Genomic DNA, 15,408 nt, shown 5'->3' with positions numbered 1-15,408 from the left:
TTCATTCAACTTGAGATCAGTATATATTAGTCTTGCATTGAAGGTAATTTATTTACTCATTTATTTAATGATTTATTTATTTATTTATTTATTTATTTATTTATTTATTTATTTATGAGAGAGCGAGAGGGAGAGCAGGAGGAGGGGCAGAGGGAGAGATTCTTTCAAGCAGAATCCCAACTGAGCACTGAGCCCTAAGCTGTGCTGAATCAATCTGAGAACCCATGAGATCATGTCCTAAACTGAAACCAGGAGTTGGATACTTAGCCAACTGAGCCACCCAGACACCCCAAAAGGTAGTTTAGAGAGGCATGTAGGTGGCTCAGTCAGTTGAGTGTCCGACTCTTGATTTCAACTTGGGTTATGAGATCAAGCCTTGCATTGAGCTCAGTGTGAGGCATGGGGGTCCAGGCTTAGTGGACAGCAGGGGTCTGAGATTTTTCTCTGTTCCTCTCTATCTGCCCCTCCTCCCACCCCCCTCAAATAAATAAATAAACAAATAAATATTAGTAAAAGCTATTTCATAATCAGGCATTTGATTTACCATTTTTTTTTCTAACAGTAAACTTTGTATGTGTAATAGTTGCAGTATAAGAATAAAAAACAGAATGGGTATTGCATGGGAAAACTGTGATGTGAGATTAAGAAGCTGTGCAAAAGGAATACAGAATACAAGAGGAAAAAAATTCTCAGTATCATCAAGAAAAAAACTAAAAAATAGATAAAGACAAGCCAAGAACCCAGGTAGAATTTAATGAGGTGGCACTAATATTCCCAGTATGATTAAAGTCATCTATGTAGTCTAGTTTCAGCATTCACTAACATTCCTATACCCTGTACTAAAGATATTTTAAGGAACAAAAACTATATCCAACTGATATGCTCAGAAATTTCTATTATAGTGAAACCCATTTGTTTAGCTCTACCTAGAGGGAAGAATCATCATGAAGCTTGAGTGCAGTTTGAGTGAAAACAAGAAGTGTCCTCATGTGGGGGAAGGATTTAGATGAGAAATTAAGGGAAAGTCTGAGTCTTATGCTCTCGAGTGTGTTTGGCAAGTACTTGACTTTCTTTTCTCCCATGTGGGCATAAAAAGTAAAATGTTCTATACTTCCACATTGGGAAAACAAAACAAAATCATGAGAGAGATTGTAGTAGCAAGTCAGCATTATTAACAAAGCCCTAGGAATAGGACCAACTATGACAAAACCAGACATTTAGTCAGCAAATATGCTTATCTGTCTTCTTACATCAGACACTGTGATAATTGATGATTGGTGAGATCAATAGGTAAATAAATGATTGTAGTAGACATTATTGATTTTATATCAATATTACTGAAAGAGCCAGGGTAGAGGATTTGGTCAAGAGTCTAAGAGGAAGAGATTTCTTTATGAGCTGATTCCTAAAAATGATAAAGCATGAACCTCATTCCATCATTCTTACTAGAGAAATGCCAAAATTCTGAATTAAACTGTCTTAAGTCTGCCTTTGGTTTTCTTAGATTACTACCTTTATGCTAATAGGTACAATATTGTATTTTGATATCAGTTATACTTAAAGGAAATTTTAGAGAAAGTATAGTAGTGGGCATCTCAGTCTGGTTTTAGGAGGTTACATTGTATTCTTTAAATGTTTATTAAGATTTATAAAGACATTATGAAGAGCAGGTAAGATAAATTACATTATTTTTCTACTCTCCGCTGCTTGGTAGAAATTTATTTGAAGGACCAAATGCTATAGATATAAGATCACTCTGGGTTATAACTTGCTATTCAAAAATTAGTAATTCTTTGAATATAATCTAAATTTAAATTTTCCATAATCAATACAAACATTCCACTAATTCAATTGTTATAATCGGAATCATTTTATGATTATTTCTGGGAATTGAGTAGAATTTTTTTTATAACATGGCAAATGTAGTCAATTTTTAGAATACAAAAGTTCCATCCACATGGAAGATAGAGTACTTCAGCATCAGTACTAAAACTGCTTATCCTCCCAATATAATAATGGTTTAAAATAAACTAAATTCTTTATCTGAGGCAGAACATTATGCACAAAAAAAAATTTATTGATTCAAGAGATAACAAGCCTTAAACCTATTTCCCAAGTTATGATTCCAAAGTGCAGCAGGAGGACTGCTGTTTTGGAATATGAAAGGGAGATGTAACTGATGGTTCTGATTAAATATTATTTTGAATTCTCTCTTTTTTAATGGAGATGAAGAAAGCACATTTTGTATAGAGTTTTGTTTTGACTCAGCCTGCCATGAAGCTGTTTAAATCAAGTCTTATACCCACATTATTTCAATTGCCAAAACATCAAAACAGCAACAAAGGAAAAACTAACCTTGAATTTTCAGCTTGTATTTCAGCCCTTGTAAACAAGTTACCATGGAGATGATACCCAAGTGAGCTACAGGCTTGACTCAAAACAGCCACTGTATGTGGACCCTCAGCACAATATAATGTGGCATCAGTGCTATTCATAAAAAACCTGCATATATCTTGTGGTATTTAAAAGTTCTTCTGCAAAATTCCAAGTGACAGCTTAAAATTTGTCAAAAATGTCATGGATTAGCTTAAAAGGCAACAAAATCAGGAAGAACAAACTAAGAATTACAAGTCTGAAAATTGCAAATTTGGTAACAAATTTAAGATTTTTGAAGATAGTAATTTGATTGTGTTCTTTGAGACTTTTAAGGATGATGTTGTCTAGAAGAAATCTTGACTGTAGCTTTAAATTATTTTCTGGGAGCAAATCATTTCTAAAAAGGCTAAATTATAACTGGCAAACAAAGAATAAAAAAAAAAAAAAAAAAAAAGCCCTGTCATTATGGACCACAATTCCGTCTAAGCTGCAATTGTATAGAAACTCCTAAGTAAGTAAAGAACAAAAACAGATTTTAATAGCTGAGATTTCATTTTCAAAAAAATTTCAAAACCATAGAAAATAGCATTCCTGTATTCCTATATGTATAAGTAAAACTTATACATATCCTTTCCTCCTCTAGATTTGTTTTCTAATCTAGTTCCCATGTGAAAATATACATTAATTTTGGATTACTAGTTTGCAAGATTTTTAACAATTGTATAGTATTTTGACTTGAGAAAATCAAATATCTAGATTCTACAAAATTTACAATCATGTCTAGCTTAAGAAGTACAGTTGTTATCTACTTCTTTTTCTTCTTTAACATCAAGATGCTAAAAAATGTGTTATTAAAGAAATTTTATGAGAAGAGATATGGCATATCTATTCTTTTTTTTTTTAATTTTTATTTATTTATGATAGTCACAGAGAGAGAAAGAGAGAGAGGCAGAGACATAGGCAGAGGGAGAAGCAGGCTCCATGCACCGGAAGCCCGATGTGGGATTCGATCCTGGGTCTCCAGGATCGCGCCCTGGGCCAAAGGCAGGCGCCAAACCACTGCGCCACCCAGGGATCCCGGAATATCTATTCTATGAAATACAATTTAACAATTCAAAAAGATATAACAATTTAATATACACTATTATATTTGAAGATGTAATAGATATAACTAAATTTATATATTTGTGCATATATATGTATATGTACAGAAAATCTGGGACACTAGATGCTCAGTCAATTAAGTGTCTGAGTTTGGCTCGGGTCATGATCCTAGGGTCCTGGGATTGAGCCCGACGTCGAGCTCTCTGATAGTAGAGAGCCTGCTTCTCCCTTTCCCACTGCCTGCCACTCTGCATATTTGTGCTTCCCCCCTCTCTGTCAAATGACTAAATAAAACCTTCATATATACAGAAAAATCCTAATTATAGAATAAAATAATATATAATTATATTAGAATATGTAATTTTGAGCAAAAAAGTGAATTGTATAATGGTATAGATAGAATTATTATATTTAACTAAAAAGTTTTAAATTACCAAATAAAACAGTGATAGTCACATATGTATTTTTACAGATGCATAGAAAAAGATATGGAAGACTATAAACCAAACTAATAAAATCATTGTTTATTTCTGGGTGGGGTGGAAGAAGGAGAGGTATTGGTAGAGCTGAAGTATGAAGGACTGGGCTGTGGGAATATTAAATTATCAAAGAGGGTATTTGGCTTTATTAATATTGTTTTTTAAAAATACTTAGCACTTGTCCAGGTATAAGCAATTTTTAAATTAAAATGAATCTATGAGAAGAAGTATTTGAAAGAATCCTGAATTTCCCCATGAAATTGTTGTGTCATTTAAAAAATATTTATATATGTCATTTGTCTTTAAAATGGTATTAGTATATTCTATTATAATAAAAAAAAGAACAATTCCTATGCCTGACCACTCAAAGTATGAATCAGCATCATCTGGAAACTCATTAGAAATGTAAAATATCTCTCTCTGGGGATCCCTGGGTGGCTCAGTGGTTTGGCGCCTGCCTTTGGTCCAGGGCGCGATCCTGGAGTCCCAGGATCGAGTCCTGTGTGGGGCTCCCGGCATGGAGCCTGCTTCTCTCTCTGCCTCTCTCTCTCTCTCTCTCTGTCTATCATGAATAAATAAATAAAATCTTAAAAAAAAATCTGTCCCTAACTTTAGACTGGCTGATTCAAAGTCTAATTTTAAAAAAATATCCAAAATGATTTGTAGGCATATAAAATTTAAAGAGCACCATTTCTGGCATGAGTTTGATCTGCCACCCAACCAAAAATGATCATCCTCTTACTATCTCATGTCATGTTATCTAGTCCTAAAAATGAAGTTAAGTATTTTATTGATCGTCTTGGTATATCTAGATCAGGGACCTTTTGAAATGCCATTTGTTCTTCTGTTTGTAGTCTTACTACTTTAAAAGATAGATACTTTGTCACCTATACCTATTTATTCTGTGATGCAGTTGATTAAACTAACTTGAATTTAGCATTAAAGGTACAGAGAACTCTTGACTACACCTCTACTAACCACTGATTAGTGGATGTTTATCGAGTAGAAATGCCCCTAATAGTAATTCAGGTAAGATGTAGTGTACATCAGTGCAGGGCCACTAATGTAATTTGTAAATTGTATCTTGAGATTTAAATGAGCATTAGGGCATGGTAAAGTACTTTCAAATCAAACATCAATTAAAAACCTGGTTCCCTTTATCATTCTTAAGGGAACCATTAATAGTATACATCAGTTTCTCCATCATTGCACTATTGACACATTGGATCAGATAATTTATTTGTTGTAGAAATTGTCCTATGCATGTTAGTTAGCATGTTAGTAGCCTCTACCTCCTGGATGCCAGTAATACCAACCCCTTTAGTTGGGAAAACCAAAAATGTCCCTGGGAGACGACAGTTACCCCCACTTGAAAACAGCTGCCATATGCAAATATTATTTCATCTTTTGTCATCATATTGATAGCACCAGCTTTTAAAGCTATAGCTTGAAGTTGATGTTTCCATTTTAGACATTAGGACCTTCAAAAAAAGGCATATCAAGTAATATATATTGAAAAAAATACAATGCCTTCTAAGGGCCACTCACTAACTGATTTCATAGTATTCATGTTGCTTCCAAAATTATTCTGTCATTCCATTTTCATTTTTCATCTGTTTCTTTACTTTCCTGCATACTCTTCTCTCCATTTTAGTTGCCCATCTACTTTTATCCCCTAACTACATTTCTATTTCTCCTTATCTTTCTCTTCTTAATATATGCCCACCTATCTTTGCTAATACAGTCAGATTTAATGGATTTGCCAGTATTTTTGTAGGTCTTATGTTTTAGTCTTCAAATTGGCATTTTTAGAGACAGTAATATCTGCCTCTACTGACTAACAGAAAAGAGAATGACATCCCAGTAACATTGGAGATGACAGAAGGAGAAACTGGTGTAAACGAAATTCCCCTGGAATACAACAAAATCAGCATATCTGAAAAGGATTAAAGATAGTAAGTTTCAGGACAATTTCAAATACTGCTTCACACTTTTGAATTAAAGATAATGGAGTGAAAAATGGAATATCTGCTCAAGGAGTTACCAAACTCTTCTGTTAGAATTTTCACATTTTCTTTTGCAAAAGAAAGTGCATAAAGCAGCATTTTTATAGGTTATCAGTAGCATTAATGTGAAAAGTATAAGCTTTATTGCTAACCATTTGAGATGCAAGGAAGCTCTTCTTTCTCTTTCTTACAGAAATTGGATGACCATGTGGGCTGACAGCTCCCTTGTGTTATAAAATAATGCAAATAATATTTTTCACCCCCCCAAAATTGGTTAAAATTATATTTTCCCAAGTCATATGGAAATGCACTAATTTGTAACTTTCTAAATCAACACATTTATGCTTCAGAGATACATAATTCAGTAACAAACAACAGACTGAATTTTGATCAGGTTTTAAAAATGGGTACAATAGTCTTTCCAGACTTCAAATGAACTTTTAAAACTCTCTTGATATTCTCTCCCTCATGAAATTGTAAGGATAGAATTCCCTTGTTTTGGTTTATTTGTTTGTTTGTTTAGCAATATGCAGTGAGAAAAAAGTGAAAAAGTCTTACATATTCGTATAATATGTAAAAGCTCCAATGATTAAAACAACCGTCAGACTCAATAGCAAGTATTTTATTTTAAAGGCAATAATTCTTTAAGAACTTGGAGGAAAACTACATTATTGTGCTTCTCCTTTCTGGAATTGATGGCTATATTATATGAGTTAGGTTAAAGCATGGTAACAAGCAGTTCTGATAGGAAAAAGATTAATGGGAATTTACTTTTCTTCTTTATTTTTTTAAGAAGAAAATATCATTTGGATTCTCAGTATTAAAAAAGATAACCACTGCATAATGTGTTAGTCCTCCAACTAATAGCAGAGTGTACATATAGATTTTTGTATTTAAGTCCACATTGAAGGATAATTTTGCATCTTCTTTCTAAATGATTTTCTAGAATATAAACAGGTTGACAAAGCAGGGATCAACTATGCCACGAGATATTATTAACATGATTGAACAATCAACAGTAATAAAGCAATTATTTGAGAATATTCTTAGGACTGACTTCTGGACACCTATTTCCCTTTGTTCTTTTTCTTTACAATTTTGTTTGTATTTCAGTGCACTTAGTGTTGAAGAATGAGGTCATATTTGGTTTAATTCATATGAAAAATATGATTCAATTAATTCTTTTAAAGTTATGGTAACTATTGTAGTTATTGGGGAAAAAAACAATTATTAAAAAGAGTAAATTCATACTCTTGCAGCTATATTTTATAGTTAGACCTCATAAGTATTGGAGTTTTATTTCTTTAAGTAAGATGAAAAAATATCAAATTGAGCAAAATCTTTGAAATCATTTTTGTTTTCATTATTGTTCAAGGGACTTTAGCAGGATTTGTACTGTTTCATTTAATTATTAACAAATGAGGAGAAATTGCAGGCATCCCATGTGAATTGTCTTCCATGCTTTTTTTCCCAATTCTCATTTTAAATGTGTAAACCTATTTAATGACAGGATTGCAATAATGGTTAACTGTGATTTTGATTCAATAATTGTGCAGAAAATCTTATTTGCATCTTTTCAAAAAGCCAATTTAAAGCTCTGAGATGCTGACTGAAGTTTACCAGTCCCTACATGGAAAAAAAGTCATACATGAGCATGTTAGGCTTCAGATTATCTATCTATTACACACTTGTATAACTAGTATACCTAAAGTAGCATATTTATTGGAAATAACTATACTTTGTAGTGACTGAAAAGGGAAAAAAAATCAGACTCCTTCTCATTTGACTTCAATCATCAGGTATAAACATAAAAAATAATGTACATGATTTTTCTATATGTAAAATGGACATACTACTACATATTTGAAGCACTCAATGAGTATTGCACTTATTGTCAGCAATGTAGAAAACTTTCTGAATGAGATCATTGATTTTTCCAGTAAATCTATTAGTCAGGTCAGTGACAGAAACCACTTCAAACATGACCTAAGTGGGGGAAAGGAGTTTTTGGTTCATCTAGAAAACAGGGATAGTTCTGGATTTGGTTTTAGTTGTATCCATATCTACAAATGTCATCAGACATCTACCCTTCCCTACTACTCAGTATTCTGTTTTGCTTTGTTTTATTTTTCTTACCATTATGGTTATATTCTAAGGCTGGTTTCCTCCAAGTCTATCAGCAATCAGCTCAAAGGTTGAAACTGGTAGTATAAACAACTCTATGTTTCTAGAAGTTTTGGTCTTGGTTCTGACTGGTCTTCAATAAGCCCACTCACCAAACCATGATACTCTGTTAGTTCTCAAAGTGTGGAGCAGTGGGGAGTGTGATTTTAGTCATCTTTTTAAAGACATTTTTGGCTGCTAGAACCTGGAGCAGGGTTGTCACTGACATCCAATTGAAAAAGGCTGAATGTCCTACAATTGGACCCCTGGGTGGCTCAGCAGTTGAGCTTCGCCTTTGGCCCAGGGTGTGATCCTGCAGTCCCCGGATCAAGTCTGGCATTGGGAGTCCCTTGCATGGAGCTTGCTTCTCTCTCTACCTGTGTCTCTGCCTCTCTCGGTCTGTGTCTCTCATGAATAAATAAATAAAATTTTTAAAAAGGAAAAAAGAAAACAACCCTGCACCTCAAAACAAGGAATTATCCAGTCAAAAATATAGATAGTACCAAGGTTGAAAAACTGCACTGGAAGTTGTATAAGTTCCTGCTGAGACACAATGGGCTATAGAGAGATAGGCGTTAAGAGAGACTTATCCAAGAAAACTGTGCTGTAATTAGAAGGAAGGGTGGTAAATGCTGATGAGGCATCAACTCATATAAACAAGAAGGATTGTTTTTTTATTTAGGCCATGGGTAGGAGGGGAAAACAGTAAAAATCAGTTTTTAACAATGAATTTTTACCTAAAATGTATTTGGCAAATTTGACTTTTCTGGTCTTTTTGACTCATAAGTTATCCTTGTTCTTAGAGGAGATTCTCAGTATTAGAAAAATGATCTGCATTTTACTAAGTTGATATGTACCAGAAATTCTGCACTATTAACACTTTATCTGATACTTTCATGTTTTGAGAAAATATACTCTTTAAAAATATTGTATGTGAAGCTATTTTATGGTTAGGTCAAATATTGTAGTTGAAAATAATTTTATAATCAGAAATAAAAATTTACTCAAGTGGCAAATTCTAGTTTTATTCTGCAAGTTTTTTATAATTTGAAGATGGCTTTTATTGGACTCATATTAATTAAATTGAAAATATTTATATGTTCATGAAATAGACTTTTAGAGTTATAAGAGGTAAGAAAACTGTATAGTGCTTTGGATTTTTTTTTTTTTTTTAATTTAAAGGACTAGGTAGTTTTTTTTTTGCAATTATTCTTTGATTTGGAATATTCCTATCCAAATATTTAAAAAAGTAATTTATTCCTTAGAACCAATAGTAATTAAAATATTTTTAAGGAAAAAATAACACTAATGCTGAAGGTTGTTTGAATTGTTTCTTTGTGTGTGTGTATGAGAGAGAGAGAGAGAGAGACACAACACAGACATGGAGACAGAGAGAGAGTGTATGTTAAGAAAGTGATTAAGCAGTTCTATGTAGCATGAAAGTTTTGATACCAAGAATCAGGAACAAAAAACCAGAGATAATGCACCTTCCAAGAGTAAATGCTAAATTACTCCATGTTTTATGGTCAGATATGAGCGTACACATATACGCTCACATCTGACCATCAATCAGACCCTCAAGCTCGCCTCCAGGAAAGTTGAAAGAGTGCATCTCACAGGAGAGGAAAATGCATTTAAAATTACTGCAGCCATAAAGTAAACTGACATAACCCAAAGCAACAAATAATAGAGGGGAAAAATCCTTCTGGGGCTCTGTCTCTTTCAGCAAAGATTTTGACTTTCTGTTTTTATTTCTTGTCAGTGATCCTGGGTGTGTTTAAAATGACATAAAATGCATTCATTAGGCCCCCAGATTCCAACTACTTCAGCCTGTCTTATACATTCCTCAAGAAAATGCAGACTTCTGGAATAGAGAGCAGATGTAGAAGCAAAATGACAGCCCTTGTGGGATGTTTGGTGGCTTAAAAAAAAATCTCCAAGCAATTTTCTCTATTGCATCATGCCTGAAAAGCAGCTTAATTCCTCTGTTATGATTAAAGTTGATTGATTGAATTGATCTGTGATGTATCCTGTTTCCCTAGTTTACAGAGATGCTCAGGAAGAGTGAGGAAGCTGTCTGAATAGGATCCAAGTGCTTAATATATGCTGAGGTCCCACTTAACATTTATTATCTGTTATCGAAGGTAGGAGAAAAGCATGTAAATTATATGGATGTCTCTGATTCAAGAAAAGGGAAAGATACTTATGCACTCAGTGATTTTCATCAACCATTTCCTAAAACAAACCCTATCTTTTTTTAGACTTAATAGTAACTTTATAAGAAGCTTTTCCACTGCTAAGAAGATAACCTGTTTTTACCTTACTGTTGTTGACATTAGTAAAGAATTTTTAAAAACTTCAAGTCTGACCCTTAGGATTGTTTACTGAATGTAAATTGCAGTAAGATTTAGGACCCTCGGGATCCCTGGGTGGCGCAGGGGTTTGGCGCCTGCCTTTGGCCCAGGGCGCGATCCTGGAGATCCGGGATCAAGTCCCACATCAGGCTCCCGGTGCATGGAGCCTGCTTCTCCCTCTGCCTGTGTCTCTGCCTTTCTCTCTCTCTCTCTCTCTGTGTGACTAACATAAATAAATAAAAAAATTAAAAAAAAAAGATTTAGGACCCTCAGAAATGTAAGATACTTTAAAATTATTATCTTCATGATATTTTTTTCCCCCTGAGGGATATAACAAAAATGAAAAAGAGAGTCATTAGCAGATATTCCGTCTGATTTTGGTTGGGTGGGTGGGTATGAAAATGAGGTGAGGCAATAACTTTCAGTGCTATTGAATATGTATGTTTTGAGGTACAGAATTTACTTAGATTGTCAACTAAATATACCAAAATTTTGATAGGTACACAATATTTAATATGCAGTGAAAATGTTTAAGATTAAAGCAAACTATGAACTGTACCTTAATCTATTTAAGGAGATAACTAACTTCTCCTTAACCAGTTTGGAGATCCACTGTCACCTTTCTTTAAAAAAAAAAAAAAAAAAAAAAAGATTTATTTATTTATTTATTCATGATAGACAGAGAGAGAGAGAGAGAGAGAGAGGCAGAGACACAGGAGGAGGGAGAAGCAGGCTCCATGCCAGGAGCCCTTCTCAGGACTCGATTCCGGGACCCCAGGATCGTGCCCTGGGCCAAAGGCAGGCACCAAACCACTGAGCCACCCAGGGATCCCCCACTGTCAACTTTTTGACATTTTTTTTTTGCAATTATGATATTTTATTTACATGGAGGTCTAACACAAGAAATACATAATTAGCAGTGAAGTTGTAAGGAATGGACATTTTTCAAATTTTCTTTACTGCTAGGAAGCTATTTAAGGAGCTGGTTTTATAGAGTCATATATCTGCATAATTGCTTTTTTTATTCTCACAGAATTAAGCACCTTTATTAAACAGACCCCCAAACCTCCAGGGTCTAATCTCAGTTGCAGCTTTTACCCCTAAAGTCAGACAGTAATAATAATAATGTAGCAATGCAGTGATAATATTAATTAAATAATTATAACAACTACAAAAAGAATATCAACATAACAGTGACCATGTGTGAGCTTTTTATGTGCGGTCACTGTCGTAAATCCATTATAATTGTTACCTTATTTAATCTTATAACAACCTATACAGCTGATACCATCAACATCTCATTTTATAAATGAAGAAAGTAAGGCACAAAGAAGTTAACTAATTTTCTAATTCTTATAAAGCTTTCTTTCTCTCTCACACTGCCCCATATATCAGGCTTGAATTTGAACATTGCTTGACTTCCACAGCATGTGGGATATTATGTGACCACCACTCAAAAAAAAAAAAAAATCCAGAGAGTTAATTTTTCTTATTTTACATTGCCTCAGGGCCACAACTACAAAGAGAAATGAATAACAGGCATACATTTTTTTTTTTTCCTGAGTTTGGCCCTTTCCAACTCCCTTTCCCATTTTTTTCATTTTTTCACTCAAAATCAAAGGTCTCTAGTTTGAAATTAAATTAATCTTTGAACAAAAGTGGCTACAAGTTTTCTGAAACCTAGCACTGTTAGTGGAAAGAAAAGCAATAAAAAGGCATTTAGTTTGCCAGATATGATATAGGACATCTGATTAAATTTGAATTTCAGAGAAACAATGGAAAACTTTTAATATGAATATGACTCATGCAATTTGTACATGCACTATAATTTTTTTCAAATTTATTTGAAATTCAAATTTAACGATTTATTCTATATATTTAACTGCTATTTAATTGTATTTTAAATGTTAACTCCAGCAACATAGTTTAATAGCATTTACATATTTTCACTTCAGGGACATGCATTTTCTTTGTCACAAATATACTCTGATATTAAACATGCATTTCTTTATATTAAGATTCTAGAATTGAGTTGTTTCAAAATGATGGGTAATACTCTAACCTCATCTAATGGATGAAACTTCTTTAGCATCCTTAAAGTCCTTCCTTCCTGTCTTCGTGTCTTATTCTTTCCTTCTCTCCCAAATTTAACACCTTTTTCTACTCTTCTAAATAAGATTTTGCATTCCATTTATGTTGTTTGTAGGGGGTAAATATTCCAAATTCTCAACACCCCCCCCCAAAAAAAATGTTTAGTGTTTTATTTTTATGGCATCTCCTTTAAAATTCCTCATCTTTTCCAAATATAACACAGTATTAAAAGTTTTAGTAATTTGGGGAGCCTGCATGGCTCAGTAGTTGAGCATCTGCCTTTGGCTCTGGTCATGATCCCGGGGTCCTGGGATTGAGTCTCGCATTGGGCTTCATGCAGGAGGCCTGCTTCTCCCTCTGCCTATGTGTCTGCCTCTCTCTCTGTATGTCTCTCATGAATAAACGAAAAAAATCTTTAAAAAATAGAAATTACTAAAACTTTTTTTAAAGATTTCATTCGTTTACTCATGAGAAACATACAGAGAGAGGCAGACACATAGGCAGAGGGAGAAGCAGGCTCCCTGCAGGAAGCCCAATGCGAGACTCAATCCCAGGACCCCGGGATCATGACCTGAGCCAAAGGCAGACGCTCAACCCAGGTGTCACTCTCTATTTTTTAACGGGAAATTAAGTAAGATTTAGCTTAATTCAATAGCTGAAATGTATCATCAAATATATACCTCTTATCTGTTAACAAGGTCAGAAATGCTTATTGTTCTTGTTTAAATCAGATATTTAAGAGGAATGGATTAAGTTGATTAGTTTAGATCTATCAAGACATGGAAGGTGATTATATCTGTGGGCAGTTACCTCCTGAGGGCAATTACATGAAAAATTAGCATAATTCATCAAGAAAAAAAGGGGGTATGTAATCAAAGTGTTACTATATATGGTACATGGTGGTTGAAGTAAAGAGAAAATGGTTAGTCTTTAAAAAGAAAAATACACTGGTAATAGTGAAACAATTCCAATAATTGCTTGGTCTTCAGATTATTTGCCTATAGAACACAGAAGAAAAACTCCTTCTGGCTTAACAGTAAACTAAATAGGATTCCTAGCTAGTTATTTTTTATTTATTTATTTATTTATAAATGCAGAAGTGGCTGCAATTCTTTGACATTTTGCTTCTGGCAGAGTAGACTATCACATGGTCAGTGAGTGCACCATTTATTAAGCAATGTGGAGTGTTCTCTGTCACCAGAAGGTGAATTCATTGCCTAGCTGGCTTATGGGTTTTGGACTAAATTCCAGCAGTGTTATTTGCCAGAAACTTCTACCTTTACTTGGCCACTATTCTAAGTCAGGATTTTTTCCCCCTTTCCTAAATCAGTAACAGATTTTATTAACATTAAATAAAAGCTGTTGTGAGCTCTTAAAATATGTAGTACTAAAGCCATTAGGTATCATTACACTGTCAAAAACATTTCACTTAAAACAAATGGTCATTTAAAATTATTTTGATAAAAAAATTAGAGTTGTCTTATTATTGATTATTGTACTTTTGCTACTCCTTCTTTCTTGCGGTGTTCCAAGGGAATGTAGAAATGAAATTATATCTATACTCTATTTTCATACTTTTAATATGATTCTTCAATATACATTGTCTTTAGTAAAATGTGTAAAGTTCTTTGCCTGGATCCCTTTATAATTATTGTTTTACTGTCCTTACCTTCATATCTTACTGGGATGGGAGAGTTTCTAATGTGACTTTCAATTCAGTAAATTTGAAACTCATGTGGAATCCATATTGTAATTTAATTTAATGACTTCATATAATTTTATAGCACTTTTTCCGTTTATGTTAGAATATTTAAAAATTCAGAATATTTAAACACAAGGTTGGCAGTCTTTTTGTTTTTGTTTTGTTAACTTTATTGAGATATAATTCACAGACTGTACAAGTCACCTATTAAAAGTGTAAAAAAATATTTTTAGAATATTCACGAGAGTGGGGCAATCATAACCACAATACATTTTGGAACATTTTTATCACCTACAAAGAGAATTCCACAGAACCTGTTAATGATACATTCCTTTTGTTCCCAACAGCCTAAGTCCTGAGCAACCAATATTTTACTTTCTGTCTTCATAGAGTATCTTATGGACACTTCATATAATGGAATCATATAAACTATGGTCTTTAATCAATTGGTTTATTTCACAAGACATAATGTTTTCAGGATTTCTTTCACGGTATAGTGGGTATCAATACTTCATTCCTTTTTATTTCCTAGTAATAATTGTATGAACATGATTTGACTTTTTTTAAAAAATGTATATTTGTTCAAAGTAATTTACTTATACTTTAATAGTAAGATGACAGGGGTATCTTGGGCCCAGTTGGTTAAGCATCTGACTCTTGGTGTTGGCTTAGGGTTGTGGGATCCAGCCCTACACCAGACTCCATGATCAGCACAGAGTCTGCTGGAGATCTTTCTTTTTCCCTCTGCCCCTCCTACTCATGCTCTCTTTCTCATAAATACATACATACATACATACATATATACATACATACATCTTTTAAAAAAATATTAAGATGACAAAATGCAAATTTAAAATAAAGATCAAAATGTTGACATTTGTATAATCTAAATTGACCTCTACCCACCCTATAAATGCTACCTTGTTGAATAAAATGGGGCTGGAAAAAAAAACATGCTGGAATACATTGATATGACATAATGATATTATATTTCATCTTATTGAAAGTATTAATATCAGCCATTTAAAAAATACTATTATTTGCTACCTGCTGCCCATAAGTGTTACTTATCACAAGTTGTTTTTTGTTTTGGTTTGGTTTGGTTAGATGTGATTTTGGGGTTTATGTTTACT

At 33.5% G+C, this 15,408-nt stretch overlaps 1 protein-coding gene across 5 annotated transcripts in view; it reads left to right on the top strand.

Moving 5' to 3' along the window:
- LOC144312683 (uncharacterized) overlaps positions 1 to 15,408 on the top strand; it is a 2,041,845-nt gene that overhangs the window by 720,037 nt on the left and 1,306,400 nt on the right. The window lies entirely within an intron of this gene.

Source organism: Canis aureus, chromosome 4, assembly GCF_053574225.1.
Source record: "Canis aureus isolate CA01 chromosome 4, VMU_Caureus_v.1.0, whole genome shotgun sequence".
Lineage (NCBI taxonomy): Eukaryota > Metazoa > Chordata > Mammalia > Carnivora > Canidae > Canis > Canis aureus.
Note: the sequence above shows the minus strand (reverse complement) of the source record. Positions and strands in the feature narration are given on the sequence as shown.